The sequence below is a fragment of the Callospermophilus lateralis genome, chromosome 17, assembly GCF_048772815.1.
Source record: "Callospermophilus lateralis isolate mCalLat2 chromosome 17, mCalLat2.hap1, whole genome shotgun sequence".
Lineage (NCBI taxonomy): Eukaryota > Metazoa > Chordata > Mammalia > Rodentia > Sciuridae > Callospermophilus > Callospermophilus lateralis.
The window spans coordinates 23,474,101-23,487,017 of record NC_135321.1 but is presented as its reverse complement, the minus strand read 5'-3'; positions in this window follow the sequence as shown (position 1 = coordinate 23,487,017).

Here is a 12,917-nt window from a genome sequence, read left to right as displayed (position 1 = left end):
TAATATTCTCAGAAGGTCTCAGGCCCCATCCTAACAACACCATATTAATAAAACATTCTTGGATCCATTAACTCAAATATTTAAGCACCCGTTTGGCAGGTGCCAAGACATATGGACAATTAAGACATTGGTTCCTAATTGAGCCACCAAATCCTCCTCAGTGCTTTGACCACTCAGTTCTGACACTTAATAGATTTGCATAGTACCACACTGTGGATTTTTTTTTTTTTTTTCCCCAAAGAGGTCAATAAAGATTCTCCTTCAAGAGAGGTTAGAACACTTGCGAAAAAAGCTAGGCCAAATATTAACCGGCTATTCTGTGCCCAGAGCTTTACTAACAGGACATCATGACTATCAGTGAAGCTAGAAAATGATCTTGTCACAGAACACTTGAAGTCTAGCACAAGAGATGACATGGGACATTAGAAAAACCAGTGGGCAGGGAGCGTTGTGATCTCCATCATGGAGGGGTGGCCCTCATCAAGTTCCTTCTCCACTTATCCAGGCACACTAAACATACTTTCTGCTGCCTTGTGGTCTATCATTTAAAAAAAAAAAATCTAAGAAGCCTGTGGCAATTTTATAAAATACAGAAGACAATATCAGTTTTAACTGAGACAATAACTCAGTTTTAACATTTTGCAGCCTTTTCTATTCACTTCAGAATTTAAATAATTTTGAATTTAGTGTTTAGAGTTCCTTCTTGTATCTATTGCCCCTTCACTCCAAAAGATAGCCACTGTCTTCTGTGGACTGACTCCCTCACCTCCAGATTTATATATACACCATGTCCATATAAGCTTATGTACAAAAATATGTAGTATTTGGTTACATGTTTCAGATAAATGACAGCATATACTGGATGGTCTATAGGTTTGTTTTTGGTAATTGTTGATTTGCCAACACATGCAGATCTGGTTTACTCATTTCACTGTTGCATCATGTACATCTAGATACTCCGGTTTAGTTACCCACCCTTCTTTTAGTGGACCTTGACAAGTGTTCATTCACAAATTCCTCAAATGTTACTCAGACTGTGCTGCATGCAATAAGGTGTGCAGACACTAGAGACAGAAATGATATACACCTTACATTTGGGACCAAAGACAACAAGCTTCCTTCTGAAAATGTCAAGGCCAGGGAAAGCCCACTGGCTATGCCAGGGGTCAGTCAAGGACTCATGCGGAGATCAAGAATGGAGCAGCCTAGAGATCTCTGTACAAGTGGAGGTTGAAGCCACAGGAATAGACCAGCTGGTGAAGAGAATGCGTACGACTCATCAATTCACAGCAACACAAGACCAATAAATTCCTCTTTGTGCCACAACATGTTGCAGTGGCTTGTATGCAGCCATAGCCAATCTGAAAGGTGACTAATAATATCTCCAAATCAAACTGACTTGAACTAGCACCCCTTTAAAGCAAACTGAAAAGACCCCCAACAGGAGCACACCTAGAGCTTCTAGTGTCTGAGGGGTGGGATAGCGTCACAACCTGCCATCAACATCTTTTCTCAACACTATCACATCACAGGGCCAAGGACACATCCTGCTACCATAGCTTTCTCCAGCATAGAGGGCCTTCCTTAAGCTACAGCCAGGAAGAATTCGGATACTTACAAAGCATCTTGAGTGATACCCTGTGTACTCCCTCACCGGCTCTTAGGACTCCACCTTGGAAAAAACATCCTGGGGACTATTACAAGATGGAATACTAGAAGAACTACATTATGCCTACCCGCACGGGCCTTCATCTATGCAGACATCAGCAAGACGTCAAACGAACATGTAACAGTTAACAGAACGTGCACACTAGTCGGGGCTGAAGGACCAAGTCAGGAAACCCAGGGCAAGTCACTTTGTCAGTTCTGATTAAGTGGCACCTTAATCAAAGAGGTAAGGCCTCCTGTGTGCAGAGCAGAGGTGATGTCAGATGCAAGGACACCAAGAGGACCTGGGAGCGCCACCCTCACTCCAGTGGGGAGAATGGCTGCACGTGAGATCAGTATCATGGTCAGAGCCGAAGACCAGTGGGGGACGGGTTCCCCAGAGACTCACTCTTTGCTGGACAGTAAGACAGGCTGGATGGAAGCACTATCTGAGCAAAGTTTTAGAACGACAAACTGCAGGGTTATATGGGATAAAGAGGCCAGCATGTGTGACACCCAACAGCTGCCACAGCGGGGGCAGCAGACTGCAGACTGGCTGTGGGTTTGGGTGTTTGGTGTACAATCAACCAGAGGGAAATAAAGCCGGGATGGCAGAGCTATAGGTGGACCAGAGAACTCGGAACATCCCGCCGGGAGGTGTTCTTTCTAGAAGCTGTAGGAAGGCATGGAGAGTTTCTGAACCAAAGGAGAGATGGGAGCTGAGACCCAGACAATGTCAAGGAAGGACATCCATGGGACCAACTAGCACACATGAGGACAAGAGACATGCAGTCCAGTTGCCACCAGCTCTGACAGCTTCTGTACCCAAGTGGCAGCTCTGTCAAAACCATAGGCAGGTTGGCTTCAAAATCTTTAAAGTAACATGCGCCCCTCTAACTGTAGGTCAGTGCACAAGGCATCAACTAAGCAGTGGCAGTTCTAAATCTACACCAACACACGCTCCTGCACAACACTTTCAGCCCTGAAGGATCAACTTGAGCCTGTACTTTCAGAAATTACCAGTTTGTTAATTGTTCGGATCACACATTTGAGCATGTTACCATTTAAAATGCATGCATCCATACATATAACCTGTACTCCATCTTCCAGAAGTGATTTATAGTACAGTAGTTCATTCCATACTGTCTTCCCCAGTCACTGTTTTGCATATCTACTCATCTATATAATAAACTTCGAGAAAAGCTTCTGCATTGTACTTGGTTTTTTAGAAAATAACTGGCCAACAGAAGGCATATGCTACTGCCCGAGAGATCCTTGCTCACAGCCTTGGCAATAGCATTTCGAGGTAAAATTGTTCCTGAAATGCTCATTTTCCCCCTGGTCACCTTGCCAAAAATAACCTTTAGTAGGTAAGCCAGTTTCCTTAAGTGTTGAAGTATAATTTTTATTCTACACTTAGATGTACATATTTATATATTACAGGGTGACATTTCAATACAAACAACGTGAAGTGACCAAGTGAGTAACTGCAATATCAACTCAGTCGTTTTAGTTTGTTTTAGGAACATTCAAAACCTCTACTAGCTATTTGTAAGTAATTGTCACCCGTAGTGCTCCTGACTGTGCTAACATCAGAAGTTATTCCTACTATCCAGCTTCTCTCCTTCACCTGTTGACTCTTGTTCTGTCCCCACCATATACACACACCTTTTCTGGACTCTGGTAGCCACTATTCTATTAGCTTTTTAAGTTTTTCTGAAACTTGATTTACAGGAATTGTTTAAGGGCCGAAGGCATGAGCAGCAACCAAAGATTCCCCCTCAGAAAAATTAAAATGCCCTTTGAATACACTGGGGTCTGCCCATGAGAACGAAACCGTCACTTATTGCCAAGTATTCGCAGATACGGCAGAGGTTGGTAACCAACACCCCTTTTGTTGCACATCCATCTGATTCAACCAGCATCTTCACTAACCTGGGAAGCCGCCCCATCCCACCACAAGTAGGTCTTCTACTGCTATTCCCACTGCTATGGCCCACTTCCATTATTAAATTTTGGGGAATTTCTGGGAGGCTACTGGAGATTGAATCCAAGGGCACTCTACCAATGAGACCCTAGGCCTTCTCATTTGAGACAAGTTCTCATCAAGTTTTACAGGGCCTTGCTAAATTCCCAAAGGTGTTCTCAAACTTGTGATCCTCCTGCCTCAGTCTCCCAAGTCTCTGGGATTACAGGCATGCACTACTGTGCCCAGCACTGGGGATTTGGAGAAAACACCAAGGTTCCAAGAGTCTAAATTTTAAAATCAGTGTTTCCCTAGCCTTTCACACACTTCAGTCTTCCTAAAACTGACCTCCGTTACGTTATGATGCTGCACAGTGGAGCTACTACCTCTTGGATCCAATTCATCCAGACAGAACCTCATTGCGTTACCACTTTCCCTAAAGCTAGGCCTCACATTGTTTGATAGTATCAAGTCTGTACTTCTTTTATTGATATTCAAACAAGCTTTGTTCCAAGTTCTAAGTCTGGCACTCAGAATTTGCCTTCTCCATAGAAACCATCCTAAAAGTGCTAGGTTCCCAGGACAGCCCACACATCCTGTAAGCTTAATATATGGTCAACATGCTTCTATGAGAAAGGGCACCTCAAGTCACTTGCCACCAGCTATATGCATCAACATCCTTGTACCACCAGAATAAGGTATTTTCCCCAGTTAGTGGGGCCCCACCTATGTATAAACACTGGAGCCACTTGTCACCTAGTCAAAGGAACCCAGAACAAACCCCTCTACTATCATTCAAATGCATTACATGCTATGAAGGACTTTAATAAGTATTTAGAGCCTGGCCCCTTAAATAATGAACATTTAGCAATCCATAAACCCCATTCTGTAATCTTACAGTGATGTCATGAGATTGGTATACTCAGGGAAGAGAGAGACGAGTCCAACAAAAAACCAACTCACAGCCTCCAAACTTCCACCCAAACCTGGCAACTCTGCTGCCTTCTTTCCATCACTTGAAGCTGCATTTGCCACTGTGCAGGAAGCCCTCAGGGGTACATGGCCAATATTTGTTTTTCAAATAAGCCACCTGGCTTAACCCCACAACGCATCCAAGGCAGCTCAGCACCTCTGATTTCTGTTCAACTTCTGCCAATTTAAATTCCTATTTGCATACAGGCTTGCACTGAAAATTTCCCCCAAACTTTTAAAACTTATTAACATGAAGAAAGGGGAAATGGCATCAGAAAAGGCAAAGATTTAACAGAGAGAATGACATGCAGTGAGACCAACTTCTACTCTGAGGAGCAGAGAACCAGTGGGGTCACTCAGTCAGGCCCACCCTATGGTGAGCTGCCGCTGGAACTATAGACCAACCCGAAGCCAGTGGACTTGGGCTATTTCAGGGCTGCTACTTCATGAGATTCTAGCATCTGGCACGCTTCTGCAGCTTTCTAATTTCAGCTGCAGAGACAGAGTCCAGGAAATGAGGCAGACACATCTAAGGGCCTGCAGAAACAAAGGGAAGAACCCAAATGAATAACTGCCTGCCTTGAAGGGATTTCTAATAAGAGGCTCAAAGATGGAAAGATAAGAAAATGACAAGCCAAGAAAGAAAAAACCATAGAAGCAGACATAGCCCTCAGCTGTAATTCAAAAGCATCCTGAAACCAACAGTGATGGGAGAGGCCTGAGAAAGGATGACTGGGTCTTAACACTTGAAAGATGAAAAGAGAAGATGGGAAAGGTTATGGGATAGCCCAAGGTCACAGCATAATGCAGAGGGAAAATGGAGCTCCCATTTCTGGGTTCTAACACACTTCACTAAAGCAGCCACTTTAAGCCCACAGCCTTGGTTAAGCATCAGTTTTTAATCAAAAGAGACCCACTCTCTTCATAAAACTGTAAAAGAATTACAAAGTGTTATGGTTTAGATACAAAGTGTCCCCCAAAAGCTCTTGAGACAGTGCAAGAAAACCCAAGAATTTCACCTTTAAGTGACGAGAGTCTTAACCCAATCAATGCACTAATCCCCTGATAGATATTAACTGGGTGGTGACTGGAGGCAGGTAGGGTGTGGCTTGAGGAAGCCAGTCTCGGGGGTGTGTCTTTGGGGTATATATTTTGTCTGGTGAGATGAGTCTCTGCTTCCTGGTGTCAAATCCTGAGCCATTTTCCTCTGCCACACCTCAGGCCTTGAGGAATGCAATCAGCCATCTATGGACCGAGACCTCTAAAATCCGTGATTCCCCAAATAAACTTTTCCTCCTCTAGAGTTGTTCGTTCCAGGTCTTTTGTTCAGAGTAGCCAAAAAGCTGACTAAGACACAAAGGCAAAACACAGATGATGGGGTTTCTGGAAGACATTAGTCAGGCATTTGACAGAACCATAACCTTCAGGCTTCTGAACAGGCAACACTTGATTTCCTAATAAGCCACAGTCATGAATAAATGTGCCTGACATTCTAGAGCTTCAAGTGGAATGGAGTGGGGAGGGAGGATACTTATTACAAGCAGAACACAGTACATTAAGCACATACTCTAGTATTAGTTCATTTACTGAATCAATGAATAGATGTACAGCCTGTTGGGTTCTAAAAATATTTTCAAGAATTTGAAATCCTAAGCATGAGAAAATTCCAAATCCATAAAGGATGAAGACTGACACATTTGACAGCATTTTCTTTTAAAACACTCTCCATATAAACAAATTTTAAAACTGGAAGAAGAAACATTCAGAGAGAAGTGTTTAATATTATTCTCAAAATGCCCATATGTCAGTAAGAAAATATGAACCATTTAAGCAACAACTCAAATACAAAGAGCAGGTAAGTATGTAAAAGATGCTCAACCTCCGTAATTCAAAAAATGACCATTAAGAAAGATGCAGTATTTTACCCTACAAGCTTTGCAACAGAATTTTTAGCAATCAGTAGCAGCAAGAAGTAGGGAAACAGGCACATTCCTACCTAACTGCGAAATTAAACTTGGATAACAGTATGGACTCACCAAGTCAATCTAGGAATCTCCTGCAAAAAATCACTTGTTTGAGGGTCAAAGAATAAAGAAACATGGATGTTAGTGTGATTTATACGGCAAAATTGAGAACTGGCCTCCATGACCATCAACGAGGGGATAGTAAGAGATCACTACAGTCACCCACGCATATCTGGTCACTAATATGTACTAAGCTAACATTTGATTCATGGAAAAAAAAAAAATCAAGGTATTTTAACTGAAAACACAAGTAACTAATGTTACATACATTATGATCTTTGTTTTGCTATAAACACTTCCTCAATCTATGAATACACAGCCATGTAAGCAAATGAGCCGTCTAGAAAGGTTTTCCCAACTTAGCTCATTTTTGAGCAGGTGGGCTCTGAAAAGGAGGAAAGCTGTTATCATGGATGATACTCGACTCTAGTATTTTCTGTGTTCCCCTATTTTCTGTAGTTCTCATGCATTCTTTGATTTTAAGAATTTGAAGATTAAAGATTTTATTATGAAATAGATAAAAATCAGTAGTTCATTCTAAAGGGAAGAAATAAGCCATCAAGGAGACACCTGCAGAGATGATGCTCACACCACCCTGTCCCCCCTGCCCCTTGATAACATTTATAAAAAGGGGAGAGGAGGAAAAATGCTTTTATTAGCGACTGCACAGCCTGTGGCCCTCTGGCTCTCTTAGAATGCTTCCTCCATAAACCTGGTATGTAACACAGGCCCGACTCTCTAGTTCGCTGCCTGTCGACGCGGCCAGCAACAGAAACCCATGGTCTTCACCCTTTCCTGCACAATCTCCACAGGCAGCACCCCCCTTGAGTGCAACCATTTTAGAAAAATGTGCTTCAGCAAAAACATCCACTTCCAGCCCGACAAAAGCCACCTATCCCACGGAGACTGATGCCTTGGCATGACCTCCAGTTTCACCTATGAAACAGAAGAGTAACATCCTGTATTCTCAGCACAACCAGGCCTGCAGTGAACCCAGGAAATCAAGAGCCAGAAAACCGTAAGTAAAAATTCTACAAGCTACTTTACCATGATGACATTTCTGCTCCTCCACAGGACACCTGGGTAGCTGCTAACAAAGCAAGTGTGTATACTCAAGTACTAGAGGGGAATGGACCCCACAGGGCACCCTCTGCTGAGTGTACACAGGTAGGTTAGCTCTGAACTCAGATACAGCCAAATTCCCCTGTGAATAAGCATAGGCAGCTGTGAGGCTGGCAGGCTTTGGAGAAATAGCCTAAGACCATTTAACGGTCACAGGTAAATGCAGGAAATCCACGGCCTCACACTGACTGGCCACTAGTTCTAACCATCTCTATGAGGAATGCTCAGAGGAATGCACACACAGCCACCACCAGAACCCAGACCTCCTCAATGCAAGTTCAGCCTCAGTGTAATCCTGAGCGCACCTATCTGAGCCACCCACCTGAGGTGGTCTTACACTTCCCAACCAATGCTGTCTTTAGAGAAGGAATGGGATTGCCAAAGTCAGGGAAGTCAGTTTCAATTCTGGTGAACACCTCGGTCAGTGGCAGCCAACTCCCAATCCTAAATCCTTCTGTTACCCACCCATTATTCTGGTCACTAAGTTCTTAATCTCAGGAAAGACTTTAGCTTCAACTCCCTGAGATAATCAATTCATTTGCCATCCAAGCCAGGACACTTCTGGAAGGCAATGGAAGCCCTTTCTACCTTAGGTTGAACCACATGACCTCATTTTTTCTGACCTGCAGAAAAGGCCTCTCACGATTTGCCTGAGCTAGAACAATGGGCACAGACTAGTTGCTTGTGAGGCAAACAAGGATGTGTGGTCACCTGGCATCCAAGCCATTCTCAAACCCTTCAAAACCTGCCTCCCGTGTCAACCCACTTGCCATTTTAGTGCTGTCCTTCATACAGTTGTTCCTCACTTTTCAAGCAAGGCTTTGAGTGCCATGGTCTCCCCACCTTCAGCCTCTCCTCTACAGCTCATCCCACCAACAGTTAGTGGATCCACTTTCCCAACACTCAGGTCTGACCACATCACTCCAAGCTCACAGAGGATCCGTGGCTCCAGAGCCTCCTAAGGTCACACTTCTCATCCAAGCCCATCAGAGCCCGTTTCCCTTCCTTTTCCACTCCAAATTTATGACACATCTACTTGCCCTAGCAGCAGGTGGTTAACCACCGACCTGAACCACCATGTCAGGAATATAGTACCAAAGCTCCCTCACACTACCTTGCACTGCTGTCCCTGCCCCAAGTCCAACAGGCCCAAGACACTATCACCAACACAGTCCCCTCAGCCTCCCTCTCCGCTTACCATCTCGAGTCTGCCTCATCCCTCATGGCTCAAACATTGACTTCTCTCACCCTACCGATGCCATCTACCCTACCTGCAAACCTCTGGAGTCCATCCCTCCCTGGTGACACACTGGAGCATCCCGTCTTGTCTTGGTGTTGTTGATGTGCTCGTCTTAGTCAGCCCACAGTCTCCGTGAAGGCAGATACTGCCTTGTCACTCGATTCCCAGTCCTAGTGCACTCTATCCTATGAGAAGTCCTCAATGAAGTCTTATGCAATTGTAGTTAAGTGAATGTGTTTGGTTCGTGCATAACTATAAAACGCCTTTGATCTCAATTATAAGAGATGTACCAAAACTTCTTGAGTAATGTTATTGAAGTCATCCTGTAGCAACTTTGCTCAAACCAAACTTAGCAATTCTAGAGTGTTAAAAGTCATCTCTTTAGTAAGGGCAGCAAACATAGGACTATTTTCCAGGCAAAAAGCATGGATTTGTAGATACTGCAGGCAAAACATTTTGGGTTCTAAGTAGTCATCAGTTGACAACCAGTGGTCAGAGAAAGGCAGTGAATCATTCAAGTCTTAATTCTCAAGGGCTCTGGGCTAACCCTCCACGGATCACAAAGAAGCCAAGCTGCACAAGGACCTGGTACCCACAAGGAAACCAGGACAATGGATCACAGGCCTGGCAAGCCAAGGGAGAGCAGAGAGGAACAGAGGAAACCAGAAACAGGACACCTGGGCACTAGAAAGCAAAGGCACCAGCCAGGAAACCCATGCTCCCTCTAAAACAAAGAGTCAGCTATAAAGTTTTTTGCCAAAGAGGCCAGCAGTGAATTAGGAAAGAACAAGACTGACCAGCTTCTCACCACTTGGACCACAGGCCAGGTCCAAGCAAAAGACCACCTCTCAAGATCAGAGGATCTCCTCTCCAGAAATAAGACGTCTGCATTAACATCCTCAATACAATTTGCCTACACTTAACATTCTCCATCAGGAAAGTTACACAGGGTTCTACTTTCAAAATGATTAATGAATTACCAACAGATTCGTGGAAACACTACGTTGCCTAACGTCACCTGATTGTCTCAAATATATACTCAGTTGTATTGGAACCACAAGCACTAAATCTAGTTGTCATGTTCTATGGAGTCAAGTTTAATTATTTCATATTGTGTCCCAGAGTCTCAAAATCAACACTGAAACATCCAAACTAACACCAGACCACTTGTGCAAAGACAAGGAAAACAAGTATGGTTACTTCAAGTCATGTGCAGCCTGCTACTTGGCTCTGAGGGTAGTTTAGAATTCCACAGTGCAGAAGAGATCAGTAGCAGAGAGACAAGATGAACCGGAAAAGGGTCCCGATATGACAGGATTTCAACAGAGGCACAACTACTTAGAAATAAAGGAAATAATGCAGTTGACAGTGATAAACAGATAAGCTCTTCAATATGATCTGAAATGCCTCCCCACCTTCAGCACATGCTTTTGGAGTGCATGTAGCTCCAGACCAACAGAGGCCAACTTAGTCATGTGGGAACAGAACCTTCAGATAGAGCAGCACAGATGATGGATGCTCTGATGCATGCAGCCCAGCTCCTCTAACTCCAGAAAACCCGAGGAGCCAAGCCATCTGCTTTTGAGGTATATCCTTAGCAACCTGGCCACTGTCAAACCATGCACCCCCAAATAAATGTCAAGAATGACAGTAGTGGCCTTCATGTGAGTGATCCAAGCACAACTCCAAGAGTGCATGCCCTTCAGAACCACTGTTGGACTTTAAGCATGTGTGGCCCATTTTATTTCCATTTAATCCATCTTCTGACCAGGGACTTGATTCACATCCCAGTGTCAATCTGGAGTTCCTCAGTGAAGTCTGAAGATGCCCATATCCAACCTAAAATATACCTGCGCTCTTGTCCTTTCTTTGTGCCCATTGCTCAGGATACAAAGCAATTAAAATAAGCTTTTTCTGTTTCAGAAAAAGCTTATCAAGCAATAGAAGGAAATGGGTTTGAATCAAGTCCAACAGATCAGAGATTTCTCAGCACAGAAAGCAGATTGGTGACATGCAGAACTGCTTCAGGGCAGTCTAGTCCGTGACACAGCAGAGGTTTAGGAAGACAGGAGAACAGAAGCTTGACAAGAGACCAGCCTCTGGTACCTTTTACTCCCAAAGGCCCGTCTTGCCCGGCAAGCAAAATGTAGTTCTCATGGTTCTCACCTTCAGTGACTGACCCCAGAACAAGGATGTAACTTTAAGGAATTAAAGTACAAGTGTGGACAGGAGACATATGGCAAGGTCTGAACACAATTATTGAGCTTCAAGCTGATCTTAAGGGTTGAGGTTGGGCTTCTGTAATCTTTTAATAATTTTGCGCATTTGCAGAATGTTCAGCTGAATACAACGTAATATCTTATTATTTTTCCCCTTGAGAAGCCCACTGGCTTTACCGATCCATCTACCATTGCACATTTAACTCTTATCTTCCACCAGGATGACTAAATATTTAATAGTCCTCCATACCTGCCAAGGGCTGGCTAGGCCTGTTTAGGACACTGAACGTAAGGCTCCACAGCCCACACACAGATCCTCAGTGTCCCAAGTTCCTGAGAGTTGCCTTACCACCCACAATCCGCTGTGCACCTTCCAAGCTAAGAGCCAAGATACACAGCAGAGATGTTTCAACAAAGCCCTGGCTGCAAACTCGAGGGACAGTATAGAGTCATATGCAAGTGTGTCTCGATGACAGAGAAAACATTCTCTTTTCTACATGAACACATCTGTTTGGATATCCACTGGAGTAAATTCCTAAATGACTAATTCAGAGTTTCACTTTGTCAGGATAAAAGCCAAGTACTATTAGGTGACATCTGTCAGGATCTTGTTTCCTCCTGAGCCGTCACACTGAAGACAAGGACATGTAATGCTCGTTGTGCTGCAGGGGCTTGAGAAACCACCTTTTCAGACATGGGAATCCCAGGTTCCCACATCACCTACGAAGCCTCCACTACTGTAAGTCAACAGGCCCTTCGACAAGGAAGCCTCCACGGATCCATACAGAACACGCTTCACGTATACTGAAGCAGACAATCACCCGCATGGCAAGAACACAGGCTTTGCCCTCTGCCCACCACCCTTTCCACCCAGTTCCTTGCTTTGTCCCCAGAGCACTCAGAACTGGCCAGATTCTAAGACCTAATGGCTACTAATTGTTGGTGGAGCCCAGAGACCACATGAAGCTTCTCCCTCTTTCCCTTCCTCCCATCCAAATGTATGGATCACAAACTGAACCAGAGATAAAGGTTCCTCAGTCCCAGGCCTCTCCTCTATCATCCCCTCCTGTCATTGATTTGCAGGGGACATGTGTTTGCAGAGCGTGTTAAGACTCCTAGATATTAATGTGGCTCAGTGGAGAGCTGGAGCCAATGATACCACCCAACACTGGTATTTCAACCCGGAACTCTGTTTTGAAAGGTAGCAGCCTTGAGACCAACCCAAATCTTGTATGATTTCATTTACCATTTGGCTTAGCCCTAGCAAAAGAAAAAGCTCAAAGAATTCACAGCAAGAACTCAGCCCAGAACAGTCGGTAAGAAATGCCTCAGTGATCTGATGCTGCAGAGACCCAGTGAGAAGTCAGATGCGAGTATGACTGCAAATCAGGAAAGCAAGTTCCTGGCAGAGTTTCTGTACTTAATAAAGCGTCATGGAGGCTCCAACCTGATTCCACATGGCCTAGAAAAGGGAATCAGATCCCAGCTGCTCCAAACATGGCCCCACATCAGCAGCAGTATCATTACCTATAGGCTTATTACAGAAACCATCTCTAACACTAAATCCAAGGAATAAAAATTTCCTTTAAAAAAAAATCTTCACATTCTGATAATGCTAAGTGAAGTAAGCCAATCCCCCAAAAAAACAAATATCAAAGGTTTTCTCTAAGGATGTTGACTCATAATGGGGATGGGGGGTTGGTATAGGATTAGACAAACTCTGGATA